Source organism: Oncorhynchus tshawytscha, linkage group LG07 (assembly GCF_018296145.1).
Source record: "Oncorhynchus tshawytscha isolate Ot180627B linkage group LG07, Otsh_v2.0, whole genome shotgun sequence".
NCBI lineage: Eukaryota > Metazoa > Chordata > Actinopteri > Salmoniformes > Salmonidae > Oncorhynchus > Oncorhynchus tshawytscha.
Genome location: NC_056435.1, coordinates 16953565 through 16968727, shown reverse-complemented (window position 1 = coordinate 16968727; position 15163 = coordinate 16953565). Strand labels below are relative to the sequence as shown.

Below are 15163 nucleotides of genomic sequence, written 5' to 3'. Positions count from 1 at the left end.
AGAGGCATGTGGCAGGGTCTACAGTCAATCACGGACTACAGGAAGAAACCCAGCCCAGTCACGGACCAGGATGTCTTGCTCCCAGGCAGACTAAATAACTTTTTTGCCCGCTTTGAGGACAATACAGTGCCACTGACACGGCCTGCAACGAAAACATGCGGTCTCTCCTTCACTGCAGCCGAAGTGAGTAAGACATTTAAACGTGTTAACCCTCGCAAGGCTGCAGGCCCAGACGGCATCCCCAGCCGCGCCCTCAGAACATGCGCAGACCAGCTGGCCGGTGTGTTTATGGACATATTCAATCAATCCCTATACCAGTCTGCTGTTCCCACATGCTTCAAGAGGGCCACCATTGTTCCTGTTCCCAAGAAAGCTAAGGTAACTGAGCTAAACGACTACCGCCCCGTAGCACTCACATCCGTCATCATGAAGTGCTTTGAGAGACTAGTCAAGGACCATATCACCTCCACCCTACCTGACACCCTTGACCCACTCCAATTTGCTTACCGCCCAAATAGGTCCACAGACGATGCAATCTCAACCACACTGCACACTGCCCTAACCCATCTGGACAAGAGGAATACCTATGTGAGAATGCTGTTCATCGACTACAGCTCGGCATTCAACACCATAGTACCCTCCAAGCTCGTCATCAAGCTCGAGACCCTGGGTCTCGACCCCGCCCTGTGCAACTGGGTTCTGGACTTCCTGACGGGCCGCCCCCAGGTGGTGAGGGTAGGCAACAACATCTCCTCCCCGCTGATCCTCAACACTGGGGCCCCACAAGGGTGCGTTCTGAGCCCTCTCCTGTACTCCCTGTTCACCCACGACTGCGTGGCCATGCACGCCTCCAACTCAATCATCAAGTTTGCGGACGACACAACAGTGGTAGGCTTGATTACCAACAACGACGAGACGGCCTACAGGGAGGAGGTGAGGGCCCTCGGAGTGTGGTGTCAGGAAAATAACCTCACACTCAACGTCAACAAAACTAAGGAGATGATTGTGGACTTCAGGAAACAGCAGAGGGAACACCCCCATCCACATCGATGGAACAGTAGTGGAGAGGGTAGCAAGTTTTAAGTTCCTCGGCATACACATCACAGACAAACTGAATTGGTCCACTCACACAGACAGCATCGTGAGGAAGGCGCAGCAGCGCCTCTTCAACCTCAGGAGGCTGAAGAAATTCGGCTTGTCACCAAAAGCACTCACAAACTTCTACAGATGCACAATCGAGAGCATCCTGGCGGGCTGTATCACCGCCTGGTATGGCAACTGCACCGCCCTCAACCGTAAGGCTCTCCAGAGGGTAGTGAGGTCTGCACAACGCATCACCGGGGGCAAACTACCTGCCCTCCAGGACACCTACACCACCCGATGCTACAGGAAGGCCATAAAGATCATCAAGGACATCAACCACCCGAGCCACTGCCTGTTCACCCCGCTGTCATCCAGAAGGCGAGGTCAGTACAGGTGCATCAAAGCTGGGACCGAGAGACTGAAAAACAGCTTCTATCTCAAGGCCATCAGACTGTTAAACAGCCACCACTAACATTGAGTGGCTACTGCCAACACACTCTCAATGACACTGACTCTACTCCAGCCACTTTAATAATGGGAATTGATGGGAAATGATGTAAATATATCACTAGCCACTTTAAACAATGCTACCTTATATAATGTTACTTACCCTACATTATTCATCTCATATGCATACGTAGATACTGTACTCTATATCATCGACTGCATCCTTATGTAACACATGTATCACTAGCCACTTTAACTATGCCACTTGGTTTACATACTCATCTCATATGTATATACTGTACTCGATATCATCTACTGTATCTTGCCTATGCTGCTCTGTACCATCACTCATTCATATATCCTTATGTACATATTCCTTATCCCCTTACACTGTGTATAAGACAGTAGTTTTTTTGGAATTGTTAGTTAGATTACTTGTTCGTTATTACTGCATTGTCGGAACTAGAAGCACAAGCATTTCGCTACACTCGCATTAACATCTGCTAACCATGTGTATGTGACAAATAAAATTTGATTTGATTTGATTTATATTCTTCAAGAATCAATGGCTATAAATAAATAATTTAAAAGTCACAATATGGATGTAGCAATTGCAGATTTCCACTTTGACACCAAGCATCAGTTCAACAACTACAGAATTTGTTCCTCTGTATTTAAGACAGTACTTACTAGTATTAATCAGGGAACGGTTTCTCGAAACCATCTTATGGCTAAATTCATCGTTAGAACCATTGGATGCCTTGCGTTTGGGAAACCGGGCCCAGATATCCAGTTTCCTCATCCTTTTTCGATGTAACAGTCATCTCCCCCTCCTCCGCTTTCACTCCATAAACTGCATCCTCCTCTTCTTTTACTATAACATCCTCCTCCTCTTTCACTTGGAACGTGTCTTTTTCTTCTTTCACAGTAACTGCCTCACCCTCTACTTCTTGTTTTACTGTGATATCCTCCTCTTCCTCCGTCCAGCAGATCTCTTCTGTAGCAGGAGAGTAGCTTAGTGACCGCATGGTCGGGGATGTTAGCTAGGCTAATGCTAACTTAACAAGCCCGCTAGCTGACTAATAACAGCACTGTAAAATGAAATTAAATCGGATAACTAACTAGACAACAGAAGTGGGTTTAAAACACAGTGGCTTATATACACTAAAGCGTCTAAAGAGCTTTATTGGTTCGGCTATTTTGTCTAGCAAGCTACCGAGGTGGCTGACTAACTGTTGCTGCTGTTGAAAGAAGCGTTCCGTCCCCTCGATTATACGTCACACTAACAGCATTGCCTTAAATTCCCACACCCCCATCTGCTGACTGGAGTGGGTAACGCAGTTGAGTAAAATGGAGATTTTATTTTCAGACAACAAGTTAAAGGGTAGGAAGCATGAGTTTTTTCTCACCAGTGTAACAACACAGTGTGGTTAAAGACTTTGTAACTTAGTTGTAGTCACGATCTGGTTACCTACAAGTACAAACGGTTATTTTTGTTTATTAGCTACATATTTAAAATTACAAAAGGTCTGTTCATTACATACATCTACTTGATGTATTGGTACAACATGTAGGAGCAGTATAGACCTTGTCTGTTCATTATATACATTTACATGATGTATTGTTACACCATGTAGGAGCAGTATAGACCTAGTCTGTTCATTATATACATCTACATGATGTATTGGTACACCATGTAGGAGCAGTATAGACCTAGTCTGTTCATTATATACATCTACATGATGTATTGTTACACCAACAAAATAAAGGGAAGTTATATATTTTAGAGTAGTACAAAACTCAAAGACAAAGATATTTAGTTTAACACGTAATTCTCAAAAGTTAGGGGTCTGAATTATTGCCACCCATTTTGATTTTGTGCCCAATTTACAATTTCTTTGTTGATGTGTCTTGCTGGAAGATCCACTTAAGGTCCAAATTTCAGTCTCCTAGCAGAGAGGTAACCAGGTTTTGGGCTAAAATATCCTAGTAGTGGGTAAAGTGTATTTATTTATTTTATAGAGTAAATTTTGCTTTCAAGGGTATCAATAACTAGGTGCTTATTTTGATATCTACTTATTTGACTTAATCAGAAATACAGATGTGGAGTAGATCTAGAGTTTGTTTTAAAGTCTCATTAAAAATCTGAACTAATCAAACAACACTTGTTGCTCTTTGTACGTGTTGATATAATATTCTCACTTAATGGAGAGGAAAAAAACGTTTCCCTAAACTGCTAAATTGCGTTTCCTCCCTCCAGACAGCAGATGGCGATATGTGTCTTTCAGGCGATGTTTCTAGTGTGTATAATCTAGTGGACGGAATGCTTCTTCAACAACTGCAGCCACCTTGGTAGCTCGCCAGACATCAAAGTCGGAACATTGAAGTTCTTTGGGATAATTTTGTGGTTTATTTGCCACTATGATTTAAACATACTTATGTGGAAACAACTAGCTACCCCATTTAATTGAATATTTACGTTGTTAGTCAATTAGCTGGCTGGTTAAGTTAGGACTAGTCTAGTCGCTAATGCTAACAAGCTATTATCCCCGACGATTGAGTTCACTAAGCTACTCTCCTCCTGCAAAAGAAGAGGTCTGCTGGACAGAGAAAGAATCTCTGGTGAAAAAGGAGGAGGAAGAGGAGGCTGTTATAATACAAAAACAAGTAGAGGGTGAGGCTGTTACTGTGAAAGAAGAAGAGAAAGATGTTTCATTGAAAGAAGATGCGAAAGACGCCTTCAGAGTGAAAGAGGAGGAGGAGGATGTTACTGTGAAAGGAGAGGAAGATGCTGTTTTTGGAGTGGAGGATATAGAGGGGGCGATTACTGTCTCATTAGAGGACGAAGAAGAGAAGACTGGAGATCTGATTAACACCAGTAAATACAGTGAGTACTATCTTATAAAACAGGGGCACAAACTCTGCAGTTGATGAACTAATGTGTGATTTTTAAAAGGACATTCTACACTTGAATATGTTTTTGTACTGTCGGAATTGTTCATGATGTCCTCCAGTGATTTTAAAAATAACCTTTCCTGTTGAAAAGTGTGATATAAATACAGTAAAGTATAAACACACTAAAGGGAAACAAATACTGTAAATGTTTTGAGCAAAATAGTGTTTTTTAGACAACTGCAAACTAGAAGGAGTAAGTGATGTCATAGTAAGGCATTCAAGGAGTTGCTTGATGGAAAGTTGTGATGTCATCCAATATGCCACGGATCTTCATGTGAATATTCATTATTCTTTTAAAAATCCTTCATGTTCTGTCGAGTTGGTTGTTGCTAGAAAGCCATTTTCAAGTCTTGCCATAGACTTTCAAGACGATTTAAGTCCGAACTGTAACTGGGCCACTCAGGAGCATTCGATGTCATCTTGGTAAGCTCCTCCAGTGTAGATTTGGCCTTGTGGTTTAGTTTATTGTCCTGTTAGTACAGTTTTTTTGTGTTCAGATCTCTGAAATGCACTCTACCTACATAACATTTAGTGTCTCCTTATATTACGCTGGGAAAACAGTTTATGGGCACAGAAATCCTAAATCATTTCAGAGTTTGCTAAATCCAATGGTTTTAACTGAGAGTCACCTTAACTTTATTGACAACACCCAAATGGATACTATCATTAATACAGTTCTTCAATAATTACACATAACACTTAATTCTGTGGCTGTTTAGTTACAGTCATATGTTCAACTATCATCAGCTGATCCAGGAAATCATTTTCTGAATGACAGTCACATGACAAACATCACGCATGCAACAACAACCAAAGTGCTTCTTCATTCATTACTCTGGTAAAGACAGTTATGCTGTGCTCCACGTTGGATCCAACATCCCTAACGAATTGATGTTTATAATGTGTTATTGTCTGCTTGATTTACAGTAGCGTCTCGTTAGTCTGTTTGCGCACAGAGATACTTAGCTCATAGTGTGTAGAGAACTGTTGTCGTGGAAGATTCAGAATTTGTTGGTAACATATGTAACATGTTTTATATTTGTCAAATGTGTGCAAGTTACTTCTCATCAGAATGGTATTTTTGTATAATACTGTGGCGAGGTTGCAGTTATCTGTTCTGTGTCGAGACTAAGTTGCATGGGCCGCAGAGAGGGGAGAGGTCAAAGTGTCATCATGTGTAAACATATCTTTTGCTCCACTGTGTGTGTGCCAGTTCACTCCCTATTTTTCCCATGGAGGATGGCAGTGTCTGGAATCATTCTATCCTCTCCATGAGTTTGTATTTAGAGTTGGTTGTATCTAAATGACAATTTGATATATGCCTGTTGATATGGAGGGTTGGTTTATGGTTCTGGGGTTTGAGTAAGGAGACAAAGCTGAACGATTTATTTTGTCTATGCTGTCTGACTATGTGTGATCTTTGCTATAAAGGATCCCATTTTGCCGTTGTGTGGGGACTCTCAACTTTTCATTAGAGATACTGAACGGTTGAAAGTCAAAAGGCTATTGCAATGTGGAAGGGGCTCTCAGAGAATTCACTGAGAGACACTGAATTACCTGAGAGTCACCGGATTGTGATAGAGCTCATATAATTAAAGATGGACTTTGATAACTAACTCTGACGTGTGTGTGGTTTGCTCCCATGATTTGGTAAATAGAGGAAATTTCCACCACACTGTTCCTTGATGGATAGGCTATTGAACAACACACAGAGCTATTTTCCTATATTAAGGGCATTTTGAATGACAAAACATTACAGAATAGTCTAGTGGGACTATTCACAAAATTATCTGGTGATCAGGTTATGAAATGTCATGACAAAGACATTTAAGGTTCCATGTTTCACCTGAAATATTAAATGATTTATAGTCCTCGGTCTATGTTGTTGTTAGGTGAAGTTATGGGTCCTACTGTAGGTCTATGTTGTTGTTAGGTGAAGTTATGGGCCAATTTGTTAAACACTTAGTGTGCCAACCATCATTGTCAGGCAGATGGCAAAGCTAGCCAAAGAGCATTTTACTGGTTGAAGTGTTTTTAAAGTATAAAGCAGTTGATTTGACACATATTACACTAAACAGGAGATTCAAGCGAGCCTGACAATTATAATCCAAAAGTAATGTGAAATGCACTCATATTCAACCTGGGAATGGAGGCTATTTTTGCTGTCAGCCTATGAGAACTCCCCTGAGTTTTCCCCCACGTTGGTGAATTAGTGAATAGACACAGAGCTTAATGTGAGTTTCCTTGAGTAGCACTCCTGATCTTGCACTGATAGTGAGCTGTAATATTCAGTATACATTGTGAAAAACTAAAATCTTCACTCACCATTTTTGCTCCAACCAGATATACTACATCCATAACTAGCGGTTTCCTCATTAGCAGGGAGGAGTTTCTTTAACCAAATTGTGTGTGCTTCGCCCTAGTGCGGCCGTTTTAGCAAACACAGAAAGGGGCCAAAATTGGAGACCAAAAGTCATCTGGCACACTGCTTAGAGTTTCAGCAACTTTAATAACTTATTTCTAGCCTCCAATCATCGATTTTACTACTAATGTGAAAACAATACAAGATTGTTGCTCACTTGACTGTTTTAAGACATTTGTCAAATAATTTAACAGACGTCAATTGTTGTACAACCTTATGGGTACGCTCTGGGCGTCACCTTTTACCTCAAATAAACAGTGGATTTCTGCTGTTTTGGGCCTTTAACCATCTGTCTGACTTTGTCGTTCACACAGGAGAGAGACAGGACTATCGTGGATCCTCAACAACATCATGATGCTGACAGGGCAGAGAAGAGTCTCTCCAGATCAGAACACCTCAAGAAACACCTGCAGAGGCCCACCGCAAAGAAATCTCACCACTGCTCTGACTGTGGGAAGAGTCATTCAAGATCAGATTCACTTAAACTACATAAGAGAATACACCAGCGAGTACACACAGGAGAGAAACCTCACCACTGTTTTGACTGGGAAGAGTTACTTAAAATCAGATTCACTTAAACTACACCTGAGAATACATACTGGATAGAATCTTCACTGCTGCTCTGACTGTGGGAAGAGATTCACCTCTTCAGTAGACCTTAAAACACGGGAGAGAAACCTTTTGGCTGTGATCAATGTGGGAAGAGTTTTACTCAGTCAAGAGGCCTGATATCACACCAGATAACACACACACACAGGAGAGAAATCTTATAGCTATGATCAATATGATGAGGTACTCTCATAAAATATATCTCATATCTCATCAAGCATCAGAAAATACATACATGAAGGAGTTGTTTCACGATATCAATGAAATATTGTCACAATATAGAATGTAGAATGTTTTAACATTGTAGTCGGAGTATTTGAATGAATTTATAATGTAGCACCCTAAATGTTTGCCCCCCTGTTCAATTTGATAAATTGATTTCCACATGATATATATATATATATATATATATAGATTTTAACCTCAGGGAAAAAATCCAGGCTCTGAATTGAAAGAGTTACTATTTATGTGATTTAACAAAAAGTGACTAACAAAAAAAGAGCAGGTTAATGTTAATATGATGCTGTTGTGTGTATGTTTTGAATTGTTTATAAAATATATATTTTCAGGTCTTTTTTCAATGACTTGATGATAACTTATTTCAACGTACTTGCAGCCTATACACATGGACGCAGTATAATCAATTTTATTAACAATCTTACATTACTCCAGCATTTCTTTACAATATTCTAGTGCTAATTTTCTTTACTCCACTACTGAAGAAGCATGACTCAAATCACCTCATACACTGCTCAAAAAAATAAAGGGAACACTTAAACAACACAATATAACTCCAAGTCAATCACACTTCTGTGAAATCAAACTGTCCACTTAGGAAGCAACACTGATTGACAATAAATGTCACATGCGTGTCCAGAGCATGGAGGCGCTACCAGGAGACAGGCCAGTACATCAGGAGACGTGGAGGAGGCCGTAGGAGCCCAACAACCCAGCAGCAGGACCGCTACCTCCGCCTTTGTGCAAGGAGGAGCACTGCCAGAGCCCTGCAAAATGACCTCCAGCAGGCCACAAATGTGCATGTGTCTGCTCAAACAGTCAGAAACAGACTCCATGAGGGTGGTATGAGGGCCCGACGTCCACAGGTGGGGGTTGTGCTTACAGCCCAATACCGTGCAGGACGTTTGGCATTTGCCAGAAAACACCAAGATTGGCAAATTCGCCACTGGCGCCCTGTGCTCTTCACAGATGAAAGCAGGTTCACACTGAGCACATGTGACAGACGTGACAGAGTCTGGAGACGCCGTGGAGAATGTTCTGCTGCCTGCAACATCCTCCAGCATGACCGGTTTGGCGGTGGGTCAGTCATGGTGTGGGGTGGCATTTCTTTGGGGGGCCGCACAGCCCTCCATGTGCTCGCCAGAGGTAGCCTGACTGCCATTAGGTACCGAGATGAGATCCTCAGACCCCTTGTGAGACTATATGCTGGTGTGGTTGGCCCTAGGTTCCTCCTAATGCAAGACAATGCTAGACCTCATGTGGCTGGAGTGTGTCAGCAGTTCCTGCAAGAGGAAGGCATTGATGCTATGGACTGGCCCGCCCGTTCCCCAGACCTGAATCCAATTGAGCACATCTGGGACATCATGTCTCGCTCCATCCACCACTGTTGCACCACAGACTGTCCCGGAGTTGGCGGATGCTTTAGTCCAGGTCTGGGAGGAGATCCCTCAGGAGACCAACCGCCACCTCATCAGGAGCATGCCCAGGCGTTGTAGGGAGGTCATACAGGCACGTGGAGGCCACACACACTACTGAGCCTCATTTTGACTTGTTTTAAGGACATTACATCAAAGTTGGATCAGCCTCCAAATCCAGACCTCCATGATAAATTTGATTTCCATTGATAATTTTTGTGTGATTTTGTTGTCAGCACATTCAACTATGTAAAGAAAAAAGTATTTAATAAGAATATTTCATTCATTCAGATCTAGGATGTGTTATTTTAGAGTTCCCTTTATTTTTTTGAGCAGTGTATCTCGTTCATATAGAAAACACGTGATCTTGGTATCTTGGTACAGACTAACTGTGAATTGGTCGTCTCGGTCTGTAGCAACAGATAGTTATTCTAGTCTTCCAGTGAGTTGTCAAAACAACAGAAATCACTCTAGACACAGTTCCTGTGAAGTAGATCAACGGTTCCCTGAATTGGGCCAAGCGCCTTTGGCCTGTCTGTCGAGAGGGTGTGTAGTTGCACACCCACACAAACATACACATCAACTTCTCAACCTTAAAAAAGATCCTTCAACACATTAGAAGTCATAAACTTAAATAGGCTAACATAGATTCTTCCCTCACAACATTGCACAGAGATAAATCAGATCCAGCCTGAACTGTGTGATGTAGTAGGGAGTTGTAGTTTCCAACAGGCCAATATTCTACATAGTTTAGCACATAAAACATAATTAACTACAATGTCCATAATCCATTGCAGACCTACTTGTCTTGTCTGTGTTTCTTTTACACCTGCTATGTAAGAGACAGAGGAATGCACAATGGTCAATGCTATCTGGGATCTTTGGGACATCTCTACCCTAAACCCTAACCTTAACCCCTACCTTAACCATTTTAAATGTCAACTTCAATGGGCTAGGGATGTCCCAAGGATGTATCTCTACCAGAAAATACATTATCTAAGTGATTGATCGTTGGTATTCAGCAGTCATAAAGCCTCATTTACTTTAATGAACTACTAAAATAGGGATTTTGTCAGACAGCAGCTCTACACTTTATTGACTGACTGATCCATTCATCCCTCAGCCTGCCTCTCATCTGAAGACCCAGTGAGGATGGAGCTCAGTCTGAGAGTTGTTGAGAGACTGGCTAGGAAGAACACTTCTACAGCCAGAGAGGTGAGAGGTCACACATGGTGTAGATGGTAAATATTTATGTCCCCTTAGTGGTTCATCACATCAGCTAAAGGGAATATGTTCCATCCATTCTTATTTACATTTGTGCAACTTGTCCACTGATATTGGTGTAATTTCTCACCTTTTTGGCTGTATGAAAGTTAATTTCCCCTCAGACGCACACATTTGTTCTTTGATATTATGAAATGTACTTTTCCCCACATCTCTTTACATTGCTAATGCATATTTGGTGGCCTGACTGCATCCAAACTATGTCAAAGGCCCATCCTGGTAGATCTGAACCTAATGCTGCTTGAGTGATCGGATGACAAAGTCACATTTAGGTGCCAGGTGTAACTGAGAATATAGATGCTCCATATCCATTACTTTGAGTGTTTGATATAATATGACTAAATGTGTTTCTGTGTTGCAGGGGCAGTCAAGTAATATACAATAGTATTATTTTTTTCCTTTGTCTTTCTATAGAATCCTAAAACTCACTAGCTTCTAGAACTCTCGTCCCCTTGGAACGAGCCCAAACGAAGCTCAAATCAAATTGTATTAGTCTGATTTCAAGAGCAAACTCCTGCAATATCCGTAGTAACTTTCCACCTCACTGTGGAGCTTCTCTCTCTTTTCAGGGTTCACTAGATAGGCATGTTGTTTGATCGGGGCCCAGTCCCCAATGTCATGCTCTAGTACATTTGGGTTGGCACATCTGAGAATGAACCCTGATATTATAAAAGCAGGATAATATAATTATACCCCAAAATTGTCAGTTGGTTGCATAAATAATTATGATTACTAAATGTTACATGAATTGTAAATATGAAATATCAAAACCAAATGTACACACCCCTTTGTTAATATGTATTGGCAATAATTAACTTAATGGTGAGGCATGGAATAATAAAACATGTATCTTTTGTCAGGCTGGTTGTTTGAAATATGAGGTGACTTGAATCATGCTTCTTCAGTAGTCGAATAAAGACAATTAGCACTTGGATGTTGTAACGAAATACTGGAGTGATGTAAGATTGTTAACAAAATTGATTATAGACCCATTTATTATACTGCATCCATTTGTTTAGGCTGCAAATACGTTGAAATGAAGTTGTTTTCAAGTAATTGAAAAAACGACCCAAAAATGTATCTTTTCAACTTTCACTTTCAGCTACAACCGGACATAGTCTTCTTTTGAATTACATTTTGCTAAATGGGAATAGTGCAATGTCAAAACACAGTTTTAACCTGTCCAAATCAATAACCAATATATAGAAACAGTTTGTTCCCTGGTAGGCCGTTATTGTAAATAAGTTAACCCTCTGTTCCTGTTAGAGGAATTCTAAATTCCTCTGTATTGTTTCCTAATCAGAATTAAATACTCTGTCAATGCATTCGAAGGGTTTGAAAGACCCAATATTTTTATAAGAATGGACAGAGCCCCGGTCTTAAAAGTCAGGTAACAGCATTTAATTCAAGAGAGTACTAGTACATACACATTTTTCCACAGGTTATAAACTGAAAATGACGTCAGCGTTTTCTAAATGTTCTCTCTCTTCAGGACACTAGTAGAGAGGCCCTGTAGTTCTCGAGCCTTCCCTCCTCGCCTGAAGCCAAGGTCAGTCATTGTAAATCAGCATTCTAGACAGTCTGGAGATAGTCCGTCCCTGCCATCTGGAGATAGTTCATTCATTTGTACAAAGGAACAGACCGTCATTGTTACTAAACTCCTGACTATATTATATACAATTGGGAATGGGAGCAAGAGAGAAAATTCATATATGTACAGTATATAATAGCATTTGGACTAGTCAGTCCTGATTGAAATGTTTACATAATTAGTCATCATTGATAAAAATTCCCTTAACATATCCACCCTTTGATTAAATATTATACATTCAAACACACATTGTAGTTATATTGTAATATTGAAAAGCCCATTTCTATTTTTATTAGAGATATTTCTTGTCATCAAAACATCACCTAAACATACCCCAACACTTGCATTCGCCATAACTGTTTCTTAGGCCTACAACAGAATCATAACTCTTCTTATCAGGATTTTCGTTACAATCTTCATCAAAAAACTGTCTAATATTGAGATGGGATACAACCTAGCCTCCCTAAACATCAAATGGTCTCATCAAATATAAATTCCCCACAAATAAAAGATCCAGATTCGTCCACTTGTTCTGTAGAAATGCATTCAGTCCTCCAAGGGTCAGAACCTGGAATCGGCCCATACCGCACCATCTATTGTCATAGATTTCTCCAGAGTCCTGGAAATAAGGCCTCATACACAGGGAATTAGACAACAGCCCCCTAAAACTAAAACAGTCACACAGGTGAATGTAGCCCATAACACAGTGATCATAACATTTTTCCATTTTCCAAACGTACTATCAAACCCAATCAGTCAGAGAAGTATCCACCCCAGAGTTTTCTGCCACCCCGTGAGCCAGGGTGGTCAAACCAGCTGAGGCTTCGGGCACTGATTCGTCCAGAGCTGTGTTACTTGGGATGTAAGCACAAACATGGTCCTGATAATCACGCATACTTCTCCCTTTTCAGCCATTAACATATCTAATGCAATTCTATTCTGCCAAGCCATCCAGCTGGTTGCTTCAGTCTGTTCTGCAAAACCTTTAATAGCATCTCTGGTATACTTGTTAAAGCGCTGTTGATTATCATAAATATAATTAATCCAGTCCACGTTCTTATTGAGAGTAGACCCCCCGGAAATGCTTAACTCTAATCCTGCTAGGATCTGATTTCTTGCTTTGACTCATCTGGCACCCCCCTTGGAACCCCAATGTTATCAATGTATACTTAGTCAATAAGAGACCCGGATGGAATAGCTCTTTTCTCCCATTTGGCTATACTTCATGTCTTGGTGCTGAATTAGTGTGAAAGGCATTACAATGGAGCATAATCCTGTCCAATCTGTTGGTAAAACCTCGCCCTGACATCATTTCCCAAGAGTACTGTACCGGGTCAAATGGTAATAATCTCCTCCGGTCACTGTAAAGGGAAGAACCTGGGGATTTAAATAGTGCAAATCAATACAACTGTCATTATCTGGCATTCCTGCTTCACATCTTTACCATACCGGCCTAAACTACTCTACCCAGAACCGTACTAGGGTGTCGACCAAGACCTGGTCATATCCATACCACAACCACAATTATATGTGCGTGTACTTCTATAAATTTGCAATTTACCATGACTAAATCACTTTTGTTCCTTTTCTGTCTGACTATGTGTGTGTCTCTTTTATGGAAATATTATCAATAGCTTTGACTTTTGAATCAGATATTAGGTCTTACCTTACAAATATAAGCCCAGGGTTTGTAAATCCCTAGTTAATATCTTATTTTCCCGTTGTGTCAGAGGGCTTTTAAAGAACGCTAATAATCGTTATCTCACGCCACTAATTGTTAGACTCCCCTCTCGCATGGAACTTTCCTGTCTATAGATTTGGCTTTTATCCCAGTCCTTTAGATTTAGGTTCCCTCTCCTCCTTATTTGGATATTTCAGTAGTATTAGTTGAATCGGAACGATGATCAATACTGCCACAATTCAAATGACCAATCCAGTTATCTTGCGCATTCCCTTCCTGTCTCCCCACGCCCAGTATTTGTACAAGATCACCGTCCTATCCCCCAGCACCTATTTAATATCCCGTCTTAATCTCGGGTGGGTGTGCCTCTCATGACTAAGTTTAGTTTATTTACGGTAGTGCACATTACCACAGGTTATTTTCGAACCTGCTTCAGTGTATATCGGTTATACAAAACCCAGTGTATGTTGGTCATACAAAACCCTGTGGGAATAGCAAAGCTCCCATTATTGATGAATTCTGAAAATTTTAGAACATCAATCAAAGAACTCAAACCCCCTCAGAATCGAGAATAAAGGCTACTGACCTGCTGCCGACTGGGAAAAGCACTGTTCGTTTGAATCTGTCACCTTTCCTGTAATCTGTGGTAATACGCAGGCCTGTATTTTAACCTCAATTCGGAGGTCAGGTCTTTAGTAAAACGAGTTGAGGAGGGAAAACTTTTTTTCTTCTTCATTGAATTATAATATTATAAAGCAGGGCAAAAAAAAATTCTCTCCATTAAATAAGAATATTATATCAACACGTACAAAGAGCAACGAGAGTTGTTTGATTAGTTCAGATTTTTTATGAGAATTTAAAACAAACTCTACGTCTACTCCACATCTGTATTTCTGATTCAGTCAGATAACTAGATCGAAATAAGCTCTATCAGGTTGAATCCAGCTCTGTCAGGTTGGATGGGGAGCATCACTGCACAGCTATTTTCAGGTCTCTTCAGAGATGTTTGATCAGGTTCAAGCCTGGGCTCTGCTTGGGCCACTCAAGGTTATTCAGAGACTTGTCCCGAAGCAACTCTGCCGTTGTCTTGGCTGTGGGCTTAAGGCTGTTGTACTGTTGGTAGGTGAACCGTTGCCCCAGTCTGAGGTCCTGAGTTCTCTGTAGCAGGTTTTAATCAAGGTTCTTTCTGTACTTTGCTCCGTTCATCTTTCCCTCGATTCTGATTAGTCTCCCAGTCCCTGCCGCTGAAAAACATCCCCACAGCATGATGCTGCCACCACCATGCTTTACGCCAGGCGAGACGCTTGGCATTCAGGCCAAAGAGTTCAGTCTTTAGCTGCCTTTTGGCTCCAAGCGGGCTGTCCTGTTCTTATTACTGAAGAGTGGTTTCCGTCTGGCCACTCTACTAAAAAGGCCTGATTGGTGGAATGCTGCAGAGA

At 41.1% G+C, this 15163-nt stretch overlaps 1 long non-coding RNA gene across 1 annotated transcript; it reads left to right on the top strand.

The window, feature by feature from the left end:
- The first annotated feature begins 3833 nt into the window (after positions 1-3833).
- Positions 3834-8084, top strand: LOC121846781. Its single transcript, XR_006083708.1, has 2 exons — positions 3834-4417; positions 7222-8084. It is a non-coding gene; the product is annotated as an uncharacterized LOC121846781 (long non-coding RNA).
- The last annotated feature ends 7079 nt before the right edge of the window (positions 8085-15163 follow it).